This window comes from Sinocyclocheilus rhinocerous, unplaced genomic scaffold, assembly GCF_001515625.1.
Source record: "Sinocyclocheilus rhinocerous isolate Xijiao unplaced genomic scaffold, SAMN03320098_v1.1 scaffold2017, whole genome shotgun sequence".
In the NCBI taxonomy this organism is placed as follows: domain Eukaryota; kingdom Metazoa; phylum Chordata; class Actinopteri; order Cypriniformes; family Cyprinidae; genus Sinocyclocheilus; species Sinocyclocheilus rhinocerous.
The window spans coordinates 236,887-248,471 of record NW_015655609.1 but is presented as its reverse complement, the minus strand read 5'-3'; the positions used below and the strand labels follow the sequence as shown (position 1 = coordinate 248,471).

The following is an 11,585-nucleotide window of genomic DNA, read 5'->3' as shown; positions in this document are numbered from 1 at the left end:
ACATCGTGTCTACACCGGACGCTAGCGGCGCGGCGCGACAAATCCCCGACAGTAAACTGCTAAATCGTTCTATTTATAATGTACTGACACAACGTTCAAATGATTTGCAATGCTTTGTCACGTCCAGTGTAGATACGATGTGACAGCAAAAACATGGTGAGTGTGTGGAAAAGAAAAGTGGATACGGTAAATAGATGATTCAAATGGGAATGGACTGAACCGTTTTGAGTGAGTGAGTGAGTGATATCTTTGTTATGGAATACACGTGTTGGTTCGCAGTGAGTTCAGTTTTAATGTACAAGTTTGCTTTAATTTATTTTCAAGATCTGAGGTAAAATATCTATTGTTGCTTTCACTATGGCTATAAAGATAACGCAAAATAATATTCAAACTCAAATTAGGCACTTTTAACATTGAATAAAGCACATAATCATTACCTGAGATTATCACTGTCATATTTTGTATGTTGTTCCTGCCGCGAAGTCGCAGAAAATAAAAACCGTTCCTAAAATAGAATCCCATTTCGCTTATTGTCACATGTCGCAGGTGGTTAGGACAAAAACTACAAGTAAATGATACTTGTTATCGCGTCGTGTCTGGTTGGGACACACGATGTTACAGTTTATTAAATCTAAGCATAAAAATATTAATACTTACAAATCTAATAATTGAATCTGCAATTAGGGAAAGTGGAGAGATCCAGTCTGGGAATGAGCAGTAACTGTTGATTTGCATGGCAGACATGGAGATCCAGAAAAAAAAAAAAAAAGACATGGAGATCCAGATTTTTTGTTTGTTCATTTGTTTTTAATATTCAACAGGCAAAGTTCTTCTGTATCTAAATGCAAAAATTTTCATAATTGTTTGAATAAAACGGACTACTAGGGAAAAAATCTGAATATTCATTTTGTGATTATTTTAACAAAAGCAACATATAATAATTGTAATAATAATAACAATTATATATATATATATATATTAACAGACTCTATGTAAGTTATCGCAAACGCTTGATTGCAGTTGTTGCTGCTAAGGGTGGCCCAACCAGTTATTAGGTTTAGGGGGCAAACACTTTTTCACACAGGGCCATGTAGTTTTGGATTTTGTTTTCCCTTAATAATAAAAACCTTCATTTAAAAACTGCATGTTGTGTTCACTTGTGTTATCTTTTACTAATATTTAAATTTGTTTGATGATCTGAAACATTAAAGTGTGACAAACATGCAAAAAAATAAGAAATCAGGAAGGGGGCCAACACTTTTACACACCACTGTATATATATATATAGAGAGAGAGAGGTCAGTGGCCCTTGGATTGGTATTGTTGGCAGAATTCGGCCCTCGGCGAAAACTAATTGAGGAACCCTGGCCTAGAGACTGATGTCATGACTGCACAGCTCTATGCAGCATCCTCCTCTCTGCTTTGTCATGTACTAGCTTGTACTTTTCTAACAACTTCTAACAATTTTAAACCTTTGTTAACTTCTTATGTTACTGTCTCTTTAAGATGAACTGCTGGATTAAAGCATCTGCTAAATGAATAAATGAAGAATAGATATAATATCAGTAATCATATTTTGACCACAACATAAATATCTATATTGTGCAATGGTAAAATGTGTTGACAGAGCATAATGATTTGAGAAATTCCAGCAGCCTGTCGTAATTATAATGTCTTCCTCTCTGCTCCTCCAGAACTTCCAGGTCACATCACCCACACGGCTGTGAGACCGAGGAGGTGAGTTAAGTGGGACTGAAGGATGATAACATGGTCTTGTGGAAAGAGTTACAAAACAAGGAGAGTTTCTGCAGCCTGTTCAAGCGTCCTGAGCCCAGTACAGGAAACTGGGGTGTAACTCTAGTCATGGTTAGGAAGTGTTTGTGTCCTTTCAAGAGGTCTTTACAGTATACAGCAACATACACAGAGGAGTGTGGGGGTGGCAGTAAGGAAGTATGTTTGTCCAAACTTGAGGAAAGGTAACGCCTTTGGTTACACACCGGAGTTTAAATCTGTTCTTCTGGGTAATAATATCAGCTTTAAGCTTAAAATGTCTTGAAACTAGCTAACAAGCTTTCCTAAAGGGATGGTTCACCAGACCGGATGAAAGTTTTGTCGTCATTTACTCATCCTCATGCCATTTCAACTTCTGTGTAACACAAAAGAAGATATTTTGGAAAATACTGCAGTGTTTTCTGTCCATGCAATGTATGTCAATGGGGTCCAATGTTTTTCTGGACGCATTTGACTTAAATTGTATGGACATCTGAAACATTCTTCTAAATATCTTCTTTTGTGTTCTGCAGAAGAAAGTCAGTCATACAGGTTTAGACAATACAACATTTACGATCTGAATGGTTCTAACCTGTGCAAAACTCACCATCGGGATGCTAGCATGCTATGAACGGTTGCCAGATTGTTGCTATGGGTTACTAAGGTGTTCTGTGTGGTCTTTTGCATGTTGCTATGCAGTTGCTTGGGTGTTCTGGGTGGTTGTTTACTGGCCCAAGTCAAACCTCCAGCAAATGTCTATGATATTCTGGTTTCTCTTTTCATGTCTAAGTCTAAGGAATCAGTTTAATCCAGTGCTGTTACTGTAACTACAGCTAAAACTATTAGAAATTTATTTTTTTTTTTTATTTTTTTTTTATATTTATTAAAAGATTAACTAACTTAAAAAAAATAGAAATGTCATCTTGGCAACTGAAATAAATTTAAAGAAAACGTTGAAGTACTAAAATTGCTAAAACTGAAATAAATATAAACAATTAAATAAAAAAAGCAAAAGTTAATCAAAATGACAAATAAATGATTTAACAAAATTACTAAAAGAAGATATAAAAATACTAACAAACAGTAATAATCCTAAAATAACACTTATTATCTGCCAGGCAAAAATCTTAAGTTAGATCGCTTAGAAAATAAAAAGCACACCTCTCCTCAACCAGTCACATAATTTATGGTACAATTCCTATTAATAGCCCCAACGGCCCGAGATTAATAATTAAGGTTAGTGAAAAGTAGGCATGGACCGGTATGAGATTTTGATGGTATGATAACCTTAAGCAATAATTTCAGTCTCACAGTATCACGGTAAATGTGCTATTTTTAAATGTCTTTAAAAAAATAAAAAAATAAAAACTTTTTCCCACTGAACACAATATATTTTATTTCTGAGCAACATACAGATTATTTGGAACAGTAGTATTTGTTTATTTTTTCTTTGATTGGTTTCTGAAATGTTTGCTGAATTGTGGGCTGTCCTGCAGCTTTTGATGCGGATGGTTGATTTGCTGCTAGAGCTACTGCTGACATCTTTATTTAACCTAAAATCTGTAATTACAGTTATTTAATTTTAGTTATATAATTCATATACATATCATTCATATCATTTCATATCATTTAGTTATATAATTTCATATACATAATTTGATTGAATAATAACCCAATTTGATGCAAAAACAGAATGTTCTGACTATAAAAAAATACCATCTAAACTTTTCTGAAGACAGTCAGTTCCCTTCAGAAACACATTCATATAAACCCCCAAATCAATATTTAGGATTTTCTTCCAATAGTTCGTGCATCATGAACAGTGAGTGATCTGCCTGCTACAGTATTTTTCTCTGTGCGTCCGTCTTCAGCATCTCTGGCCTGTGTTGACGGGCGTTTATTTTCACATAAATTACATTTTGGATAATGATTGCATTGCAACGCAGTTTCTGCAAGTCCAGAACAGAGACGAGCTGCAATAAAACAAAAAACGTCCGGTTGCCGCTCGCGTAAGTTCCAGGGGAAGCTCCTTTGGCCGTCATACACAAACGTGACTGACTGCTCATACCAACAGGAGGAGGGGGGTTACTCTCTACACTGACTGCACTCAACCTGAGGGATTCCTACACGTTCAGTCTTTGAGGAGTCATGAAAAACAGCGCATACCGCAGGAACGGTATAACGAAAAATGTTAGTGGTTTTGAAACCGTGAAATTTTCAAATCGAGGTATACCTTGAAACTGGTAATCGGCCCATGCCTAGTGAAAAGAGTAAATAGTGATGCAAGCACCACTGATGGCATTCCCAGTGAGATCTAACAGATGAAAATCAATATATAACCATGCATGCCCTTATTCAGAAACCTATAGGGCTTTTCTGACTAGCAACCACATGGTCATGATATCATTTATCTACTTCAGGGATTTCCTGTGATGTGGGATCATTCCATCTGTGAGCTGCGGCACAGCTTAGCATGATCCTATAACAAACAATGAGGGCCGAGACGAGGGCCAGCTCAGTCCGATTAATGCCTGATCATCAGTCAGTGAATGAGACCATGAGATTATTTCACCTACAAGCTGTTAAAAACAGAGTGCCACTTCCATATCACTTCCAGTTAAACGCTAACCACATCCCTCCACACAACACGCGACAGCAGCACTTTAAAAATTAAACATAACTGAAGTCTTTCTGTGAAGTCAATGGGGGTCTGATAAAAAAATACATCAACTTGGCCCGACACTGAGGAATCCATTACAGCATAAACATTAGTTAAAACACAAGCGCTCTGTACGCAACGTGTACTGAACAAAGGCTGCTTAAAAGCCAATGAAATCCATCTGGATCATTACTCTCAGTCTTTATTCATACGCTCCACTGATATCTTGTTAAACACATCAGATTTATTTACGATTATGTTATCCAACAATAACACGCAGCAGCAGCAGTGAAATGGAGGTAACTGGCATGCATTAGCCCTCAGAGAGATGGTGTTTGGGTGTCTGCCGCTGCTGTCTATCCTCAAAGCCGGTTTACAGGGGTATTAACAGATTGTGGAGGAAAATCTCAGAAGATATTATCAGAAGCAGCAGAATGTTGTTTATTATTACAGAGGACGCACACAGTGGGGATCTATGGCAGTAATAGTGGGATTAGCGATGTTTATATTGGACACTGTTGGGCTAGTTATGATGTGATAATAAGGGGTGTGTCTCTACGCCATCCCAGAGTTCATAGGTTCATCTCATCGCTGATCTGTAAATGTAAACGTTAACTAACCCACATTACCGAGGCCCACTTTTGTGCATTTGAGATCTCACAAGACTTCTGCTGGTTGGATTTCTTCCTGCTTTATGAATGGTTGAAGAATGAACAATGCAAGGCTGTCTAAAAATAATGTTCACCGCATTTAGCTGCACACAAAATAAATCAACTCCCCCTGAGATGCATTTATGGTTCTGAAATGTGCCCAGATCCAAGTTGTGACTCATAGTTTTGTAGTCCAGCATACTGAACCTCAAAGTAGGACTGCTTGGTTATGGCAAAAATCGTAATCATGATTATTTTGATCAAAAATAAATAAATAAATCCTTTAAAAAATTCACAAATTTTTGGTGTAAATAGTCAGTAATACAATAAAAAAATGAAGAAGGAAATAATCAACAATAGAACAAATAAAATGGAGAAAACCCACAAATGAAAAAACAATGCTTTAAGTTTGCAAATTAAGTTTGGGCTTTTAAGGAAGGACGAAAGCACCACTTTAAAGGAAATAATAATAATAATCATTTTATCTTGATTTTTGCTTTTTCATAATCATTGAAAGCCAAAATCGAAATTGAAACTAAAATTAAATTAATCGCACAGCCCAAACGCAAAGTATCCTATATGTAGGCCCAAGCTACTACTTCACATTTTAGCACAACAAAGTAGCCAAGGAGAACCTAGTAAACCATAGCAGTCTGGCACTGAAGGTCAAGCGTTGTTTGTTCAAGCAATCTACTTCACGGTCACTAGGGCCAACTGTGCACTCAGTGCTAGGTGTAACAGGAAAGCAACGCTGTTAGTAAACTCTCCTATGTTAACAGGAAATTTAGTTTTTTTTTTTTGGAAGGTCGTGCTAGAACACCAACATGTGTTGTGGTGCATATGTGAGTTTAAAAGGGTCTGGTGAATGGCAGGCTAATAGCCTTAGCTATGTGGGATTAAAGAGGTCTTCAAATTGAAATTGTGAGAAAGAACCACATTTCGTACTGCAGAGGAGCATTTCCATCCTAGACATGTCACTAAACATCAGTGCCTGTTTGTGTGTCTTTTCAGATCAAATGAGACAGTCATCTCTGAACATAAATAATCCAGAGACTCCTTAGAAGTTAACACGGGAAGCCAAGATCAACTTTATCTATTTATCCACCAATGACATTACATATAAGCAGATATTACAGCTCAACAGAAGAACGGTATTGCGTGAAAGTGTGGATGCTAATATAGTTAGTGTTATAGCTATAGTTATCATTCTTGGTCTGAAGAGGCCTTTAGTCAGTTCGACTTTTGAGGAAAATACTTTAAAAGAAACTCATCCAAAATTGACAATCCCAGTTAGAAGACAGCATATTATAATGGATAGGTGCAACCATAATTTAAAAAAAAATCCAATGCCAACCTGAATTGATTATGTGGTATTTGCTTAAGTAACTACTGAGAAATTAATAGCTTGTAATTATGTTCTGCTATTCTTATTGCTATTATAATTACATTTAACAGCAAGTAATATGAATAACAGGCACTGCTTCTGTTTAAAAACATAATTTTTTGTAGAATAAACGTATTATTGTGCTACAGCTTCAATATTGTTAGAATATTGCTGCTTAAAACACTAGATGACCCTATTGTGAATGACTATGAACACTTCTCAAATTTGACTCAATTTCAAAATGACAATGTTTGACAATCACAGAAAAATAGAAAGCTAGTATTGTGTGAAAGTGTGGATGCTAATATAGTTAGTGTTATAGCTATAGTTATCATTCTTGGTCTGAAGAGGCCTTTAGTCAGTTCGACTTTTGAGGAAAATACTTTAAAAGAAACTCATCCAAAATTGACAATCCCAGTTAGAAGACAGCATATTATAATGTACTATTATGGATAGGTGCAACCATAATTTTAAAAAAAATCCAATGCCAACCTGAATTGATTATGTGGTATTTGCTTAAGTAACTACTGAGAAATTAATAGCTTGTAATTATGATCTGCTATTCTTATTGCTATTATAATTACATTTAACAGCAAGTAATATGAATAACAGGCACTGCTTCTGTTTAAAAACATAATTTTTTGTAGAATAAACGTATTATTGTGCTACAGCTTCAATATTGTTAGAATATTGCTGCTTAAAACACTAGATGACCCTATTGTGAATGACTATGAACACTTCTCAAATTTGACTCAATTTCAAAATGACAATGTTTGACAATCACAGAAAAATAGAAAGCTAAAAGGACAGCTGCTCGTTTTATCTGACAGCCTGTTTGCCATTTGGAAATATTAGGCAACTGATCCATTCATGTTGGGTGACACTGACAAATTAGAAAGTGACAGTTCTGCCTGACAGCTGATGGTTCACAGTCTCTCACTTCCCCTCAACTAACCTCAGTCTATTGATCATTTTAAAGTGACAGAAAATGACTGAAATTCTGCTACACAAATGAGTTCCCTGTCTGAACAAATTAGGACCTGTGAGATGTTCATTGTATTTAAAGATTATGTTTGATGTCTTCCTTTTATCTGGTCAACACTGGTCAGTGTATCTGACACATCAGTCTAACATGGAAGTAATTCTAATAAATTTTACCTTAATTTTAACTAAATTGAGAGTGGGTTTGTTTTAGAGTTATGAAAGGTGCTGTCACCTTTCAAAATCAGGCTGACTTTGTCATGTCATGTTCAGATTTTCTAGTATGATGCCTCTGAAGGCCAGGCCTAAACTTCAAAAGCTTCAAATCAAGGGAAACCAGAGCACTGTCAAATGGAGTTACAACAGAGTACACTTATCATATAACCATGATATATTTGCACCATGTGGAAAACTGAAGCATGCCACTGGAGTTGACAAAATTAGCTCTGTTGCAGTGTATGTGTGGTGCTGTGGCAAGCCATTTAACATTTATTAATTAAAACTAACTAGTATTTATTATGTTAAGACCTGATGCACGGATCCGATATAATGATACACATCACATCCGATTTCTTTCTCAGCTGTTTTCATTCACTTGAGACATAACTGACTGCGTTTACCTGAATGATTGTCGAGATGGGTATTTTGTCATAATTTTATGTGTATGTGTCTGTTCAGAGGATTCAGTTCGGTGTTCGCGCGCTGTCTGAAACACGTGTGCGCGCTTCATGTGTGTGCGAGTGGTTCAACGGATCACAAATCTCACGGTTCAGATCACATTACGGTTTTTGACCTACGGATCGGATCGTTTTTCGGATCAGCAAGAAAAGAAAAATATTTCAATTTAACTTGCTTACCATTTATTACTTAAAGCGAAGTACTTCTTTGATACCGCAGCAAATACTACTAGATTAACCAAGAAAGTTTAAACCTGCGGATCACATGCGTGCCGAACCGTGGGGTTTGGTCCATACGGATCACGGATCAACTACGATCCGTTTATCCACTAATTATGTTACTAGTAATTATTGTAATCAGACAGTGACTAGTATCTTTTTCAATTTCACTAATATCTAGATACTAGTTCTGATTAAATTTTTTCAATTGTGTAATTCAATCTATTCAATTAGTCACTACTCGAGAACCTCTTCAGATATTAGTAGGCATTATTTTGGCTACTAGTCACTTAATAGTGATTGTCTTAATACTGACGTTACTTCTATCGTTACTGGTAAAAAAAATATATATATTTTTGTTACTGACTTCTATGGTCACCTGCAGTTCAGACAGTAATACAAACCAGTAACTGTTAGAACCGTTGTGGGGGAAAAGAAAAAGAAAAAAGCTGCAATTTGTTGCCAATTTCAATAGTTAAGCTACAAGTCTCTGTTGGGGACAAATGTAAGTAAAGGAATAAGTAGCAGTATGTACTGAAAAATCACTAGAGACTGATTAAATAAATACTAGTAACTACTGGAACAAGCATTAGTCCAATAAATATCCAATTACTAGTGAAAATGAAACTTGAAATTGAAAAGATACTAGTCAATACTGGATTACTTAGTATATACAAAATGTAACTTAATGAAAAGACTAGGTAGTAAGGAATAATGCTGCCCTCAAGTGCACCTTGGGAAACACCTGTGAGTTGGGAATTCGTTATTAGGATGTAAGTCGTATAAACAAAGCAAAAGAATTAGGCTATATTGTGAATCTGAATTCAAAAAGATAAAAATGTAACATTTATATCACTTACTTATACATGTTTACTAGTAATTAGGATAATTAGTGATATCCTAATACTTTGATACTTCCGTCTTCACTTTGAAGCGAAACGTAAATGTTAAAGCGGCTTGCCACAGTGATGGTGGGTTCTGAGTCGAGCACACGCACCCGCGCTTTAGAACACGGGTTCAAAGCAGGTGCCAGCAGTAACAATGTAGCAACGTCACAACGAACAACCAAACGTTCTAAACGCTTTCCAGGTTTGACAGCGTATATAAGGCACGTGACTGCCATAATGCTGAGTCGATCATGGGTGTGATCGTGTTTGTTGAATACTAAACCACACTACAATATGAGCAAAATCATATTTCTCAATACTTACCCGAAATCCTGATCCATAGATTTGAAAAAGAATTTATAACTGTTGACCGGACGGTTGTTGAGGACATTTTTAAAATCCGCCAACGTGACTTTTTCCGGAGAAACCGTCAGTTTCACTAAATAAGGGGTTTCTTCTTCGTCGATATGGTATATAATTTTGGTCTCCGCCATGAGTAGGCTTATATGGGTAGGACAATCATTGACAGAAGAAGGAGCAAGGGTTGTAGCAGCGCGATACAAAATATATTTGTAGACTAGGCTATAACTCGTCGAGTGCCATTTATGCGCTATAAGGCGACATTGTTGGTTGCCGGTTTCACGTAGGCAAACAAAAATCCTGGTCTTGAAGGGAGCGAGCGGTTCCAGACATAATGGGAGCTTGCGCGTCTCTATCGCGGCGTCAATGTTTCTCTCTAATCGCCAGTAAAACAGGAAGGGACTGTTCACGTCCCTATGAGCAGGAGTTCAAGCTATTTTACCATTACAGGTTTCTCGTAGAGGTAGGCTGCCCTCTAGCGACAGACAGTGTCAGCGACAGACTTGACTGAACTGCTGTGGCTCTACTAAGCCAACAGCTGTAAAACACTACCTTGTACTTGTCCTTGCAAGATAAACCTTTGCGGAAATGCTTTTTCTTCTTTCGTGTTTTCAATATATACAAGGTCTAAGAAAAGGGTGGGGGTGTAAACGGTAAATAGTAGTCTATATATTTTTTATACAACTAAGTATATGATTATATGATGACAAAACACAGACCTGCTGTCATCGTTGTTATAGATTTACATATAGATGTATCACAAAAATCGTTTGTCTTGAACTAGAGGCACCAAAAGACTATTTATTTATTTACAAAGCAAATTGTACGAACAAGAATACATAACCAAACATGACAGGGATATATATAGGGAAAACATACTATGCAACTGTTTAATATGTACACATTAAACAGTTGCATAGTTTGTATTGCTTTAATATATTAGGCATTTTTCTTTTCCATTTGACTTTATGAATATAATAAACAATTATAGGCTAATAATTAAATGAAAAATATAAATGCTAGATTTGTTTCACATTCCAATGAGAAACACATCAGCCTCTACAAAATTGACAACAATTGTGTACATTCCCAGAATAAATGATCTCAGGTGCATTTTTACGTATAGCATTAACTTCTTAAATTAATTTTATTGCTATATTGCAAAATTCTAAAAGTTTTTAATGCTGAATTTGAATAGAACATAAATGGACAATAAAATTAATGAAAACAATATAAAATGTTTAACTACCATAAACATTTCATAAAGTTATGTAGTTTTAATAAATGTGGCAATGCAGCAGACCTAAATGAAAGAAAAAAAAAGTCTTCACACATACATAATACAGGAAAAAGTAGTTGAAATAATGAACACTATTATCCAGTATCATGTATCCAAAACTGTGACCAATAGCTTAATGGGAGGCAAAGTAACTAGAGCTAGTAGTCATTCCCCTTTGTCGTGTTTAATGCATCTTGTTGCAACCACCACCAACATTATATCCATATAAAGAACATGCACAGAAGACACAAAGTGTAACAAAATACACAAAGGTACAACGTTCTGAAGATGTGCAAGCATGAGCACCAGTTAGACATTTTGGATCATTACAGCATATATTTTCTAACAGCAGGGGGCAGCACTGTTCTTCTCTATACTTCCTGTATTCCCTACCGAAGGTATTGGATGGTTGTTTAACTTTAGAAAACACTAACAAGACAAGCCTACCAAAAGTAATGCAAGATCCAGGTCCCAGTCAGAGTCATTTAGAATCAAATAATCCAGCTAAACTCAATGCTCACAATCTACATTTCACACTCTGCCTCACTATACACAACAATTAAAGTGAATTTACTGTATGTATTAAACTCATTAGAGTTTAGTATTCTGAAGGATACCACTGGCTCATGGATTTAGTAAATCAAAACAACTTTTTGCAAAGAACATTCTTCCTCTTTGCTCAGTTTGTTCTTAAAGTACCAATCTTCTTGTCTTCTGAA

General features: G+C 36.0%; 1 pseudogene; it reads right to left on the bottom strand.

The window, feature by feature from the left end:
* LOC107718812 (segment polarity protein dishevelled homolog DVL-1-like) overlaps nucleotides 1-10,011 on the bottom strand; it is a 51,531-nt pseudogene extending 41,520 nt beyond the window's left edge.
* Between the last annotated feature and the right edge of the window lie 1,574 nt (nucleotides 10,012-11,585).